Source organism: Orcinus orca, chromosome 3 (genome assembly GCF_937001465.1).
Source record: "Orcinus orca chromosome 3, mOrcOrc1.1, whole genome shotgun sequence".
Taxonomy (NCBI): domain Eukaryota; kingdom Metazoa; phylum Chordata; class Mammalia; order Artiodactyla; family Delphinidae; genus Orcinus; species Orcinus orca.
This window is the reverse complement of record NC_064561.1, coordinates 95,383,046-95,397,502: the sequence shown is the minus strand read 5'-3', so window position 1 is coordinate 95,397,502 and position 14,457 is coordinate 95,383,046.

The following is a 14,457-nucleotide window of genomic DNA, read 5'->3' as shown; positions in this document are numbered from 1 at the left end:
AAACTAATTATATTCTGGACCAAAAAGAAAGTCTCAAAAAGTTCAAATAATTAAAAGTATTCAGGGGACTTCCCTGGAGGTCCAATGGTTAAGACTTTGCCTTCCAAAGCAGGGGTGTGGGTTCGATCCCTGGTGGGGGATCTAAGATCCCACATGCCTCGGGGCCAAAAAAACCAAAAACACAAAACAGAAGCAATATTGTAACAAATTCAATAAAGACTTTAAAAATGGTCCACATCAAAAAAAATCTTAAAAAAAAATTAAAATTATTCAGTTTCTTCTATGACTACATTTTCTTCTATGACTACATCACTGAACTTAACAAATTTTTAAATCATCTATGGGTAAAAAGCAATCAAAGTGGAAATCAGAAAATATTTTATATGGAATGACAAAGTATATTAGAGTACCAAAACTTTTGGAATAAATCTAAATCAGTGTTTGCAGGAAAATTCTTAGCTTAAGTATATTTAAAGAAAATAGGAAAGATAAAAATAAATATATTCACCTTTCCTTTCAAGAAATGAGAGAAAGAAGAGCAAATCAAAACTATGAAAAATAGAATAAAGAATACAGTAAGGGCAGAAATAACTGATATAGAAAAAAATACACGGGAAAATCAACAAAGACAAATTGTTTTTCAAGATTACTGAAACTGATAAACTTTTAATCATCAAGCATGATTAAGGATGGAAGGAGGGACGGGAGAGAGAGAGAGAAAGTGAGCTACAGATTTTATTTTACAAACAAAGGAAATGTTACAAACTTTAGGCAAAATATTCATGAATTTGAATAAAATGGACAATACCTGTGAAAAATTTCCAATCACAATGCTAACAGAAATAGAAATAGAAAATCTGAATAATCTTGTTCTGTTAATGGAATGGAAATCTGGTATTTAAAAAAAATTACTTTTCAATGATGCATATGGCTTCACCAGTGAATTCTTCTGTTCACTCAAGCCCACGCAACAGTGAAGTTGGGCATATAGTCTTTCTTTAATGCTGAAAAACGTTTGCTGCCTTGCCACCCAATTACAGAGTACAGCCTGCAGCCCCATCAGACCACAGAGCTCAGACAGAGACCCCGAATGACTGTGTAACAGTCTTCAGCCCCACTCAAATGTGGGACACAGCTGGGGGCCCTATCCAAACAGAGAGCCTGACTGGTGACCTTGCCCAAAAGTGGAGCACAGCCAACAGCCTTCCTGAGAGTTAAGCCCAGGCTATTCCCCGCTCCCCAACTTCAGCCACAGCCTGTGGTCCCACTTAAATGCAGAGTATAGCTGGCAGCACCATCGCCTGGGAGCACAGTCTGAGGTCCTACCAGACCAGGAGCAATTGTGGAGCACAGCCTACAGCCCTGTCCAATCGTGGAATACAACCACCACCCTGCTAGGGAACATAGCCTGCAACCCCGCCAGGCTAGAGGTGATTACAGAGCCCAGTTAGGTGAGCTGCTAGCCTCACCTAACAGCAGAACATAGTCAACAATCCTGCCTGAGCAGGGAGCCCACCCAGTGTTCCCACGTGAACGTGGAGCCCAGCCAACTGGGGATCTAATGTGCAGGATGGTGACTACAGCTAACAATACTGTATTGTTTACTTGAAAGTTGCTAAGAGATTAGATCTTAAAAGTTCTCACCACAAAATATGCACTTGTCAAATCATAATGTACACCTAAACTTATACAATGTTATATGTCAGTTATAGCTCAGTGAAGCTAGAAAGAAAATAAGAGAAAGAGAGAAAAAAATTATATGATCATCTCAGGTAAGCTACAGTCTGATTAAAATCATTAAAAGAAATTCTGACTCATCCATCAGGGAGATCTTTGTGCAGGAACTACCTCTTGATTTGGATCTTGAAGCATTACTAAGAAAAGGAGTGTCTGTTCCCTGAGCTACTAGGATTTTCCACTGGGGATGTTACAGATGGAATTCCTGGTTGGATCCAGGGTCCTACAAGAAGAGGGCTAATGTGGCTTCTAACTCCCTGAGCCAATGATTCATGATTTTAAAGACAAATCAAACTATAGTTTATTGACTCCCTCATATGCCCCAACTTTAAGAAAATTTCCACTTCAAAGAAATACAGCAAAAAAAAAAAAAATACAGCAATTATCTATTTATCTGATGGTAGTTGCCCCAAATATACACAGTAAGAGACTTTTAAAAAAATGATCTATGTATGTGCTTAACATATGAACTATAATATGCCCCATTGTTGATTTATCCAAACAGTGAAACAACGTAAGAGACGATATAGGGCACTCCTTAAGAACATGAGTTTTGGCATCACTATACCAGTGTTTGAGTCCTTGCTCTGCTTTGCATTAGTTGTAATCTAAGCTATCTGATTCTCAAACTTTTTTTGCCTTGCTTATTTTATGAGGGAGATTTGGGCCCTGGTGAACTCTGTTACGTACAACTTCTTATAAATCCGTGGAATGACACTCTCCAAAAAAACCTCCAATTATCTTTCTCATCTGTAAAGTTAGAATATTAAAAGTAACATACTTATTGAATAATTATGAAAATTAAAAGAGAAAATTTACATAACTTTTTAACGCAGTGGCCAGCGCATACATATTGTGTGCTCAGTAAATATTAACTTATATAATAATCATTATTCCCGTTTACTTTCTTGAAAACAACAAAAGAAGCCATCTCAGGAGTATTGAGGTCATTTTTATTTGGCTCCAGTAACCACTACTTTCTCAACAAATATTTTCTTTTTTCCAATTAGATAAATTAAAGGTCATTTCATCTTGTTGGCCTCCTTACCTAGTCCAACCACCAGGCTGTTCTAAAGCACAGTGACATTGACCACAATAGCAAGGCTCCCCTTCTACTTAAATTTAGTTAGATTTCTAACAAATGAAGACAGAATGGAAAGGGTGTTAATTAATATTTATTGTTTTCCTTTGGTGACTACAGGCATAAAAACCTGCTTTAATTTGGAAAAAAGCAGGCTTTGCCTGTGGCCTAGAGCTGGGTAGATGGAAAATAACTGTGGTAGGGTTTTATGGAGGCCAGTTTCTCCATGGGCCAAGACAGTCCCCAGCCCAATAAGGAGGCAAATGTACTAATGATTCCATATAGAGGAATCTGATCTTCTTTCATGGATCCCTTGGCGTATGTTTATTTTCTTTAAACAGTTTCACTTTATGCATCAACATTTATTGTGATTTATGTGCCCAACATTGATCCTAAGATAGTATGTTGACTTAAATTTAACCCAAGATGTAAATGTCTATCAGCTGCTAAATTCCTGAACCACTTTTTATATGTGGATGATGGTCCATGGGAGCTGACAGTAAATAGATTGCCCTCAAGAGAGAAAATAGTAAGATCTCTGAAGGAAACATTTATCATTTAATTTCATCCAGCATCGGCCTCAATATTGGCTAGAAGAGTGTTTCTTAAAGTTTAGAGGAGCTTTAAAAATTCACATTTCTGAGTCCCATCGCACAGGTACTGAATCAGTTCTCTGATGGGGGTGGGCAGGACTCAGAGTCTGCATTTGTGTAAGTTCCCATGTGATCTTTTGAACACTCAAATTGGAGCATCTCCATCTTAGAGAGATCAGCTCTATGATAGTGTGCACAGCCATGGAGAGAGAGGTTACTGTGCAGGCCTGCTGGGAGCAGACACGTGTTCACACTCTGCCTGCCTGCCTGCCTGCCTGCTTGGGAAGGATGCCATTTAGGAGGTTGCCTCTGCTCTCCATATTTATAGCTCCCAGCATGGCTCAATGCAGCCGCCAGCTCCTTCCTCATTTTAATATTTTTTCCGGACTCCCTGCCCACTGATAATATTTTTCTGTTCCAAACTTTTAATTTATGAATGCTTCCCTAAAGAATGCAGCAACTGTTATTTGCTGCACCCAGGAAAACACACACACACACACACCAATGCCACAAGCCACCATATTAGAGATATGATTAATACTTGCTATTCCCACCTTATTTGAAAGCCTGGTGTTCATTTATGTTAGTAAAAATAAGATGCCACTATCATCTCCACCCTTTCAATTATGCTTGCAGGTGCAGCTGACATTTCCCTGCAAATTTTTCAGTAACAGCCATGGGGTGCTGCTCCCAGGTCCAGCTGTACTCTCTGCTTTTGCATTAGCTGGTCTGCACACATTCAGACCTCAGTTGCCCACAGCACAGCTCTACGAATCTTCAGTCTTAGTTCTAACCCTTTCTTTGAAGGTCCTGGAGAGCAAACCTTAGTGGCATGTCTGTCCCGCTCCCTGGCTCCTTTCCTTTAAGTACCCACTCTCTCAGACCACACTTTCTCTTTGTCTCTCTTTCTCAGTGGGTATCAGCTCACAGTGCCCACCCCATAATGGACTGAATTAAGCTTTGGGAGAGGTCACTTTAGCTGTGGGGAGTCTGGCCTTGGGACTAAGCACAGACCTTACATACTGGTCCAAGGGGATGCCAAGCGTTTGGCACAATCACTTCATTCAGGTCACTCCTGCAGCCAGAGGAACATGGCAGGCCCTCACAGCACTCTCCTTGGACCGCCTAGACTCTGAAAAGCACTTCCTCAGAGCCTCAGATGTGGAGAAGAAAGTTCACATGGGACACCTTTATTCTTCAGCCTCATTGGGCTGTGCAATAGCTATTAACCAATTGCACACACTGGCTGCCTCTACCAGCCAGGGCCTGAGCGTCTAAGGGCAAACGGCAAGCGGTCTGGCTCATGCAGGCTTTTCAAGGTTCAGAGAAAGAGCAATGTCAAAAGCCAGAGGATGCACACAGGGCTCACTCTGTGCGCAGACATTTTAAAATGTATAAATCTTTTTTCATTATGTAGCTTTTCAGAAGGAGAGGAGAAGCACATGCACAGTAACGGATCTTTTGAGAATGTGTATGTGTGAAAGAGACAAAGAACTATGAAAACTGCATTTCTCTCTTTGGCCACACCAAGGGTATCAGCCTTTCCCTAATGCCATGTGGTCAGGGCAGCAGTGTCCTGGGCAGTCCCCCCACTTCCCATTGCCCTCCCAAGACAAACTGGGGCCTCACATCATTATATGACATTGACAATTTGGGGAGATAATTAACATCCTAAGCAATGTTTGAGTATGGGCAGTAACGTAGCTTACTCAGTTCTAAGCCATGACTTGAAATAGGAATCTGAATAGCTTTTAACTTTTCAAATATCCTGAGAACATTTAGCAGATCATCTCTACTACTGATATCATAGGTTCCTCGATCTACTCTCTGATGTGAAATTAAATATAACATGTCTGAAGAGATCAGACGGTTCAGGTGAAGTTTTATCTAACACTGGATCAGATATACTTTTTATACTTAGTTATTTTCACTTATTTCTGATACCAATTTATGCATTTTGAGTGTAGTTGCTGTGTTTGCTCATTTGGTTAAAAGATTCTCCATGCGCACGTGCACATGCTGGCTGTTTCCATTATAGCCAAAAGCAAACGTGTAATTGAAAACACTTGATCTCTGCTTTTAATTGACCCTTGCCCCTCAGACTACTCTGGGCCCTGGAGGACAGAGATATCATTGAGAGTTTTTCCAGGGAGAGAAGATTTAGGATGGTTACTGGGAGAGATGAAGCGAAAACGTAAAGTGGAATAACCAAGAGTTCAATTGCCAGGTGAAAGATGTGGAGGTGAGAGGAGGTCTGCTCTCAGGACAACTACAGAGGAGAAATGGACACAGAAGTTAAGAACAGGAAATGATCAGAGGCAGGAATAAGCTGTTGATCAGGTGTGGACCTGCTTTAAAGAAGCAGATAGCTTTAAGGGGTGCAGAAATGCAGGGATAGAAAGATATGTTACCTTCTTCCAAGTTCATTTGTTGGCCATAGCTGGAAAAAAGAGGTATGTACACAAAAACGTTAATTAAGACAAAGATATATGCCCGATAGCCTCAGAGCAAATAGCTGGGGGTTGTCAAGAGCTAGCAAATGATCACCATTTGGAAACAGCTACCTATCACAGGGAAACCCATTAGACAAAGCAACAACTCTCTCACATAATGTTCTGCATCACCTGCAAGTGTGACAACTACTGCCACATCCTGAACCGTTTTAACAGCATCAGCATCCTTCCTTAAATCCCCAGAAACTCTGTCTCGTGTTGCTAAGTGCTATGGACTGAATGTTTTTCTCATCCCCAAAACTGATATGTTGAAATCCTAACTTCCAGTGTGGTGGTATTAGGAAGTAGGGCCTTTGAAAGGTAATGAAGTCAGGAGGGTAGGTCCTCACGAATGGGATTAGCGCTTTTATAAGAAGAGATGCAAGAAAGCTTGCTTCCTTTCTGCTCTCTCTGCCAAGTGAGGATACAGTGAGAAGATGGCTTTCTTCAGTCAGGGCACCAGATATACTGGCATCTTGACGTTTGACTTCCCAGCCTCCAGAACTGTCAGAAATAAATTGCTGTTTAAGCCACCCAGTCTGTGATAACTTGTTATAACAGCCTGAAATGATTAAGACACCAAGATTAACTAGTCATCTGTAGTTGTCTCTAGGCCCGCAATAAAATCTCTTCACATAGTAACAAGCTACAGGGCCTTGGACTGGCAAGCAGGCTGAGAACAATACCCTTCTCTACTAATCAAAAGGCTGGAAATCCCTGGGCTAGAGCTCCCCCATTATGAATGCTGTATATCAGAGATGGGACCAAATATGGTAGAGAAACAGAATATTCTTACGGAACCATACACTTTTTATGTACACATTAGTAACCTGTATAGGAGCCCCTGTATATACTGGCTCCAGGGTTAATGCTTCAGGTTCTCAACATATTTTCCCTTATTATTGGAAAACAAAAAGATCTTTGTTTTTCCAACTAGCATCCAAACTTTCTTCTTTTTACTACTTAGCTGTGACCCAGTGCTTTGCTTCTTATCCATCTACCACTTACTTTAACCTCTGGAGTCTGATTTTCACCCTCATAACTATATTGAGACTTCTCTCTTGAAAGTCACCAGTATAGTCCTCTGTCTTATAAAATACAATTCTCCTTAACTGCACTATTTGACTCTTTGAAATCTGTTTCTGCTATAAACTTCTTGTTTCCTTGGTTTCTATGACATGGTACTTTCTGAACTCTTCTATTTCTCTTATCCTTTTTCTGTTCCTTATTCCCCCGTATTGTTTTGGCCTTCTTGCCTCTCCTTCCCTGATCCTCAAAGATGGCGGCTCTTTAAGATTCCTGATCTTGCTCTTTGCTTTTCTCTCTTTGAAAGTTCCTCTTTGATTAAGGTCATTTATTTTGTATCTGCAGCATCACTGTGAAGATGAGCACTTCGAAATTAGCAGCATAAATTTTATGCTATAGTATAGGTCTAATATTTCCAAAGTAATAAACGTCAGTTTACCTTAAAGACAACATGTTATAATTCTTTTTTTTTTTTTTTTTTTTTTTTTTTTTTGCGGTACGCGGACCCCTCACTGTTGTGGCCTCTCCCGTTGTGGAGCACAGGCTCCGGACGCGCAGGCTCAGCGGCCATGGCTCACGGCCCCAGCCGCTCCGCGGCATGTGGGATCTTCCCGGACCGGGGCACCTGCATCGGCAGGTAGACTCTCAACCACTGCACCACCAGGGAAGCCCTCATCTATTCTTACTTTGGGCCTGTAGCTGGGTCCAACCGTTCAGTAAATGATTTTCCTCACAATAGCACTGCTGCTCTCTGCTGCTCTCTGCCTCAGGGTTATTTTCCCTGAGGACAGAGATTTCTAGGACAGCCTCAGTCTGGTGCCATCTTCCGCAGCTGTTGGTTGTCTTAGACTCCCCTCCTCTCCTTGCCAGAAATTAGGAGGATCTATGTGATACTTGTCTCCCAGTTATAGCTGCCAGTGGAATGAATATTCACTGGGGAAAGAGAAGCCTTGTTACCAGACTTTGGAGTCTTCTTTCAAAATATTTGACAGATTAATTCCCAGGAACCTGCTTGCTCTGAGATAAGAAGTGTGTGAGAGTATGGGGGCAGGTGGTGGTGTATTTACAGTGATGGCCATTTCTCAGTCATTCAACAGCAAGCATCGGCTGAAAATTATTGTAAAAATGACAGTGTCACAATATTCAGGGCTACAGAAGGTCTGGGAAGGGACTGATCCAGAATGAGGGGCCCAAGACAATCCACGACAGACCCCAAATATAGGCAGGGAAAGAGGCAGCCCTGGGCTCTGCCTGCCCCCTTTGGCGTTGCACCAGGGTTAGGGTCCTTCGCCTTTTCACCCTCTCAGTCATACTCAAGTTCAAAGAGATTCAGAACACAGGCTAACAACGGAATCTTCACTTGGACCTGAGCTTTCTGCTTGAATCTCTTTCTGTTTCTCTGTGATAAACTGTACTAGAAAACACCAACAGTGACCATTTAAAGATTGTCTATTTACTTTTAATATATTCTACCTCACTATGTCCGTAAGTGCATCTGTTTTCGTCAGAACAGGCCCCAGATGAGCTGGGTGCTCCTCTTGCTACTTTAAGCTGTAGGTTTCCAAGAGCCAGCTCCCTCTTCTGCCCTCCTTCCTCCCTTCTCAAAACACGGGCACATGTGAAATCCTCTGGAAGCTTCTAAGCATTTTTATATTTAGAGTTATTATTGTTATGATCCTGTTGCCAAACATACTGGTCCCTACTGTGATGAAGCCAGTAAATGGGCAATGGGCAATAGTCTTCTTTGCATTTAGCTGACTCAGGTGATTAAGTTCTTGCTAATGAAAGGTAAGCAAATGTGTTGCATAGAAATCCTGGGAAGTCTCTTTCTTCCTTTCTACTTTTCTTATACTGATGCAAAAATGTGGCTGTGATAGCTGGAACTCCAGCAGCCTTTTTGGACTATGATGATGAGGGCTGGATCCTAATAATAGCAATAAGAGCCTGAGTCTCTGGTGACCATGGAGCTATCATTCCAGCCCAGGCCTGCTGACTTCCATGCTTCTTTTCTTATGTGTATGAGAAATAAACTCTTATTAGCCCTTTCACCTCCAGTTGGAATATTATTTTTAATCTTATATTAACTACAGTATGTCAGCATGTGCTAACATACTGGGTTTACTTTTCTCCTATTGTTATTAAATTTCTCCTATTGTTATTAGATTTCTATGGTAGCTCTTAACATCATTACATATCTTCTTCTGTTTTCAATTTTCCCTTAAACAAACTTCAGTGGAAACCAGTGTTCCAGAAACTATGCCAGACTACTGGAAAACAAAGATTAGCAATGTAATATTTCATGGGTGTGAGACATTCACCAGATCCCCCATTCTAAAGAAGTACAGGTGAGTGATATCAGATGAATATCACTACCATACAAATCAGACTTGCTGTTGGCATCATAAAAAGAGTAGGCCTGGTCTCTGGCTTTGGAAAAAAATTTAGCCTAATAGAAAGGGAGAACAGAAGGACATAAAATAATGAATGTTTACAAGCAGCCAGGGAGAGCTAGATTAGTGCTTCTTTTCCTTTCAGGCTTATTGTTGAAAAATTAATAATCTCCTGGAGGTCTGCTATTGCAATAGAATCAGCAATGACCTCACAGGGAGCCCATCTTTCAGACTGGGCTCCATCTTCCCTTCACTGGCTGGGTGCAATCCAAAAGCAGGATGATGATGAATGGCCAGACATCTGCAAAACAGCTTTTCTTTTCTCTAATTCTTGCAATTGTTTTAATATTTATTTGAAACAAATGTACTTTCAGTCCTTGAGCCCTATTAGAGTATTCTAAAAATATGGCTGAAAGTATAAAAAGGGAAAATTACACTTTTTTCTCACTTTCTCTAATTTAGGGTTTTTGAGGTTGGTTTTAGGGGACAACATGTCCAGTAAATACACGCATTCTTTTTTTATAATTGAAGTATAGTTTATTTACAATATTGTGTTAGTTTCAGGTGTACAGCAAAGTCATTCAGTTATACATATATATTTTTTCAGATTATTTTCCATTATAGGTTATTACAAGATATTGAATATAGTTCCCCATGCTATAGAGTAAATCCTTGTTGTTTATCTATTTTTTACATAGTGGTGTGTATTTGTTAATCCCATACTCTTAATTTATCCCTCTCCCTGTCCATTTCCCCTTTGGTAACCATAAGTTTGTTTTCTATGTCTGTGAGTTTGTTTCTGTTTTGCATATAGATTCATTTGTATTATATTTTAGATTTCACATAAGCGATAGCACATAATATTTGTCTTTGTCTGACTCACTTCACTCATTATGATAAACTTTAGGTCCATCCATGTTGCTGCAAATGGCATTATTTCATTCATTTTATGGCTGACTAATATCCCATTGTATGTATATACCACACCTTCTTTATCTATTCATCTGTCAATGGATGCTTAAGTTGCTTCCATGTCTGAAGCCAAGTGTTCTTGATGCTTATGAATGGGTACTGGGTACCGAGCCTGTGTGTATTACTATGATACTGACTTGTCCGTCTTTCTCTTCTCCTTACTGCTATGGCTGCTGGCTTTGATCAAGTGCATATTGTGTGCTAGGTAGTACATGTGTTCTGACTTTACATGAATGATCTCTTTTAATCCTCTCAGCCACTCTATGAGGTTATATTTTACAGATGAGGAAAGCCAAGCTTGGAGAGATGATGTAACCTATTCTAGGTCACTCAGCCAGAGGTGTAGCCAGGGTTTGGATCCAGGCGGCATGACTCCAGAACTCTTTGTTTTTAACCATGACATTGAAGTTTATATGAGCTCACAAGTATATGGAAGGATCAGAAACTTGTCAGGTCAGAGAGTTAGAGCCCCAGGGGCAAGCTGCCTCTCTGTCTTCTCCCTTCTGTCACACCTATATGGGAGGTTACAATGAGGGAGAAAACTGGAAGAAAAGTTAATTTCAACTTGGAACAAGAGAGGCCATCTCTTTGTGTTGAACTTGGCCCAGGCCATGCTGTGATTCCCGTGGTGGGCTGTGTTCTATGACCAATAAAAGCATCTAATACTCTGTCACTGATTGGCCTTTGCCTCCTGGATGCTTGAAGGTAATTTTCATTACCTCAGGACTGCAGGGACCATTACTACAAGGACGAGTAAGAGATATGCCCTGGCCTGTTGTGATTCTTCCTCTTCTGATGTTTTCTCTTTTCCTTGGAAGCTGAGAAATAGTCTCTCTGCTGGGTCCCTGTCCTCTGCCCTCATGCCTTTGGGCCAGCTGAAAGGATAACCCATCTGAATGGAGGCCATGCTAACACACAGTTTTATCGCTGTGGAAGACTGTCTGGGTCAGGAATCAGGCTGCTCGTCTCACAAGTAAATAAAGAAAACTGACAGCCTTTGTGTTTGCTCTTCTCCCTGCCAGGAATGTTCTCCCATTCTTATAATTCAGCTCTCAGTGCAAACGTTACCTCCTCATCCAGGATTGCTCTGGGCAACCCCCTTAAATATCTTCCTCCAATATCATCCCACAGTGTTAATTTCCTTCAGAGAAAGTGCTTTTATTCTCTGAAATCACTAGTTATAATGATATATCACTAGTTATAATGATATATACTAGTTACACCACTAGTTATAATGATATGACTAATGGTGTATAATGATATAACTAATGACTAAAACTATAACTCATTATAGTCTCCTTGAGGACAGGGGTCTTTTGTTCAACACTATATCCTCAGCTTCTAGAATTAGTGCCTGGCATACAGAGGGTAGGTATTAACTATTGGTTAGATGGATGAATGATTGAGTCCCATTATTTTCTTTGGATAGGACTAGCAAAAGCAGTCTGTAAAATGCAACTAGAGTTGACAGAACTTGTGCATAGTTTTAGTATGCATTTCCCTTTACAATAAAGTTCAGAAAGTGGGGAGCTTCTTTCCTCCACCTGACCAATACATGTGTTATATCGTGTGGCCAACCAACTTTCTTCTAAGAGTTCTGAGAGAGGGGCTATTGCACTCCCTGCACGCTTGCCCCCCATTCTGACGGAGGAAAAATGACAAACTCTCTTTGAACTAATTGCTCTGTTTGATACCATTGTCTTGTACTTTCCTGTGTCATGTGTGTGTGTGCGCGCCCATGCATGCACACACAGGTGTGGTACCATCGAACATACTCTCTGTGCTACAAGGTGCTTTCCTATCTGTCCTCCTGACAGATGAATCCAGCAGGAGAATGCTTGTGACATGGGCCAGAGGCTGATAACAGTAGGCCAGGAATATTGCCAAGCAACTCCCTACTGGAACACTTCCTTACCAGATAGCACCCAGGCATGAGGGGAAGCCATCCTGCAGATTTCAAAACAGGAAGGCAAAAACAAGATAGACTTCCTTTTGCAACCCAGAATGAAGTTCTTTGTATAAGCTACTGCCATTTTCCACCTAGTGCTACCTCTAGGGCTACCAGGGGACCTAACCCATGAAGAAACACAGGCATTTTAGGTTCCCAGTTGATTAATCCTACAAACCATGCATTATTCATTGCAGACCTGCAGTGCTCAGCTTCAATGCTACCATGCTCTAGGGGATACAGATGACATGGACCTGCACTCTAGGATTTCATATTCCGAGAGGATATATGAGACCAACTCTATTTAACACAGAATATAATTAAGGCTAAGTTGGTTTTCAGGACAATATTGTATTGTTATAGCATTGTTTCAGGTTTGTAAATCTTATGTCCAAAAAAAAGATTGTAAATTACAGGGGTGCTGTGAATTACTTCTAAATTTTTAGTGACAGCAACTTGTGCAGTCCTGGGTACAAAATAGACCCTCATGGGAAGAAAATAGTGGTTGGAATGTTATGGAGCCCTATAGAAGTTGGTCCAGGCTGCTTTATTACTAATTGAAAGGAACGGTCGGTGGGGCAGAATTTCTGTTCTAACCCTAGGGCACCTTTCAAGAAAAGAGTCACATGAGCCATCCCTAGAAGTGCCACTGAATTGCTGAAGGAGATTGGCTTCGAGTTGACCCAGAAAGTTTCAAGGTGTCCCCAGAAAAGGTGACAGCTATGAAACTGTCCAAGTCATGCCTGGGAGACCAAATAGTGCTTTGACACTTGGTATCCTGAGCTCCCTAATTAGTTACACTGTTGCCAAACTCTCGGCAGCCCTAGCTCTGTCAGAGGCCTGGGAAGCTCCGCCTGACCTCGGTGCCATTGTCTGCCTGCTTTTGTTGTTGGTACGCCTGCTCTTTTAGTGAGTTTAAGTTTGCCCTTCTTTTGTTCAATTCCTTTTTCTGACCAGCTGCCCTGAACTTCATTCAAATGCCATGTGCGTGTTTTTGAAACCTGGCCATTTAATTCACAGAAGAGCCTCGGGTCACATTGCTTTGAGTTGCAGCTTCCAATTGATGTTTAAAAAAGACGAAAAGCAGGACTCCAGCTGCACCTTCAGAGTTTCACCAGGTGTGTTAGCAGAAGACGGCGAGAAAAGGAGTCAGATTGGAATCATATCACAGTATTTCAAATGGATACACTGTACTTGTACTATGGTATTTCATAGGTGGTTATTAGTGTTCATCACAATAAACTGAAAATATAGGAAGAGAGGAATAAAAAAGCACTAGTGAAAATGATGGATCAGGTGTTCCTGGGATCCCCAAGCTGAGACCTGGAGAGTTCAAGATTCTAACGGTCTCTGCTTTGGGCTGTCCTTCCCACTGAGGCTTTTGTGAGGCCCCATGGTTTCTGCAGACCTCTACACCCTTATCTGTCTAAAAGAAGGAAAGAACCCAACCCAAGTTTCCAGAGCCTTAGTCCTATGAGTGAATGACTCAGCGGAGAGATCTGGAAGTTCATACTGTTTTGAATCTCAGTAATAGAAGTAAGGAACATCTCAAGTGGTCTCACACCATTTTTTTTTCCAGAGCACTGTTGCAACCAGCCAACCAGAAAGACAGTTATTTACTGTTTTATTCTGAAAATGTTTCTTGGAAATTAGATTTTTTTTTAGTCAAACCTTATTTCCCACTACCTCTTGTTGAACACTGGGGTATATGTAGGACAACATAGGCTAAAAGCTAAGAGAAGTAGATGGAATGAGCGTCCCTGAGTTACCGTTCCAGCCGGAGACTCATTGGTGTGCACACCTGGGGTTCCTCTTCTGTATTGTCCTTGGGATCTGCTCCCTTGGGTACAGAGTTGTCCCTGAAGAATTATGCGATCGTTACAAAAGATGTCATGTGCATGAGGGAGTGTAAAAGTTTAAGAGGAAAAGGGTTTTCCCTTTGAAACAGAGGAAGCTAGCGAGCATGGCACTCACGTTTGCAATCAGATATTTTTCCTCACCATTTTAGGTCTCTCTTGGTTCATGGTAAGAGTTGTGCTTTTAGTTACATCTTCTATACTTCATAATGAACTGCCAGACCTTGAAGCCAAGCCATGTCAAGTTGAAAGTATTTTAAGCTCTTCATTCATCTAAAACCTCATCTCAACACAGAACTTGTATTTTCCCTGAAGGTTTTCAAATTGACTTCTTTTGCAGGGGAAAAAAACCTTTGCATGCA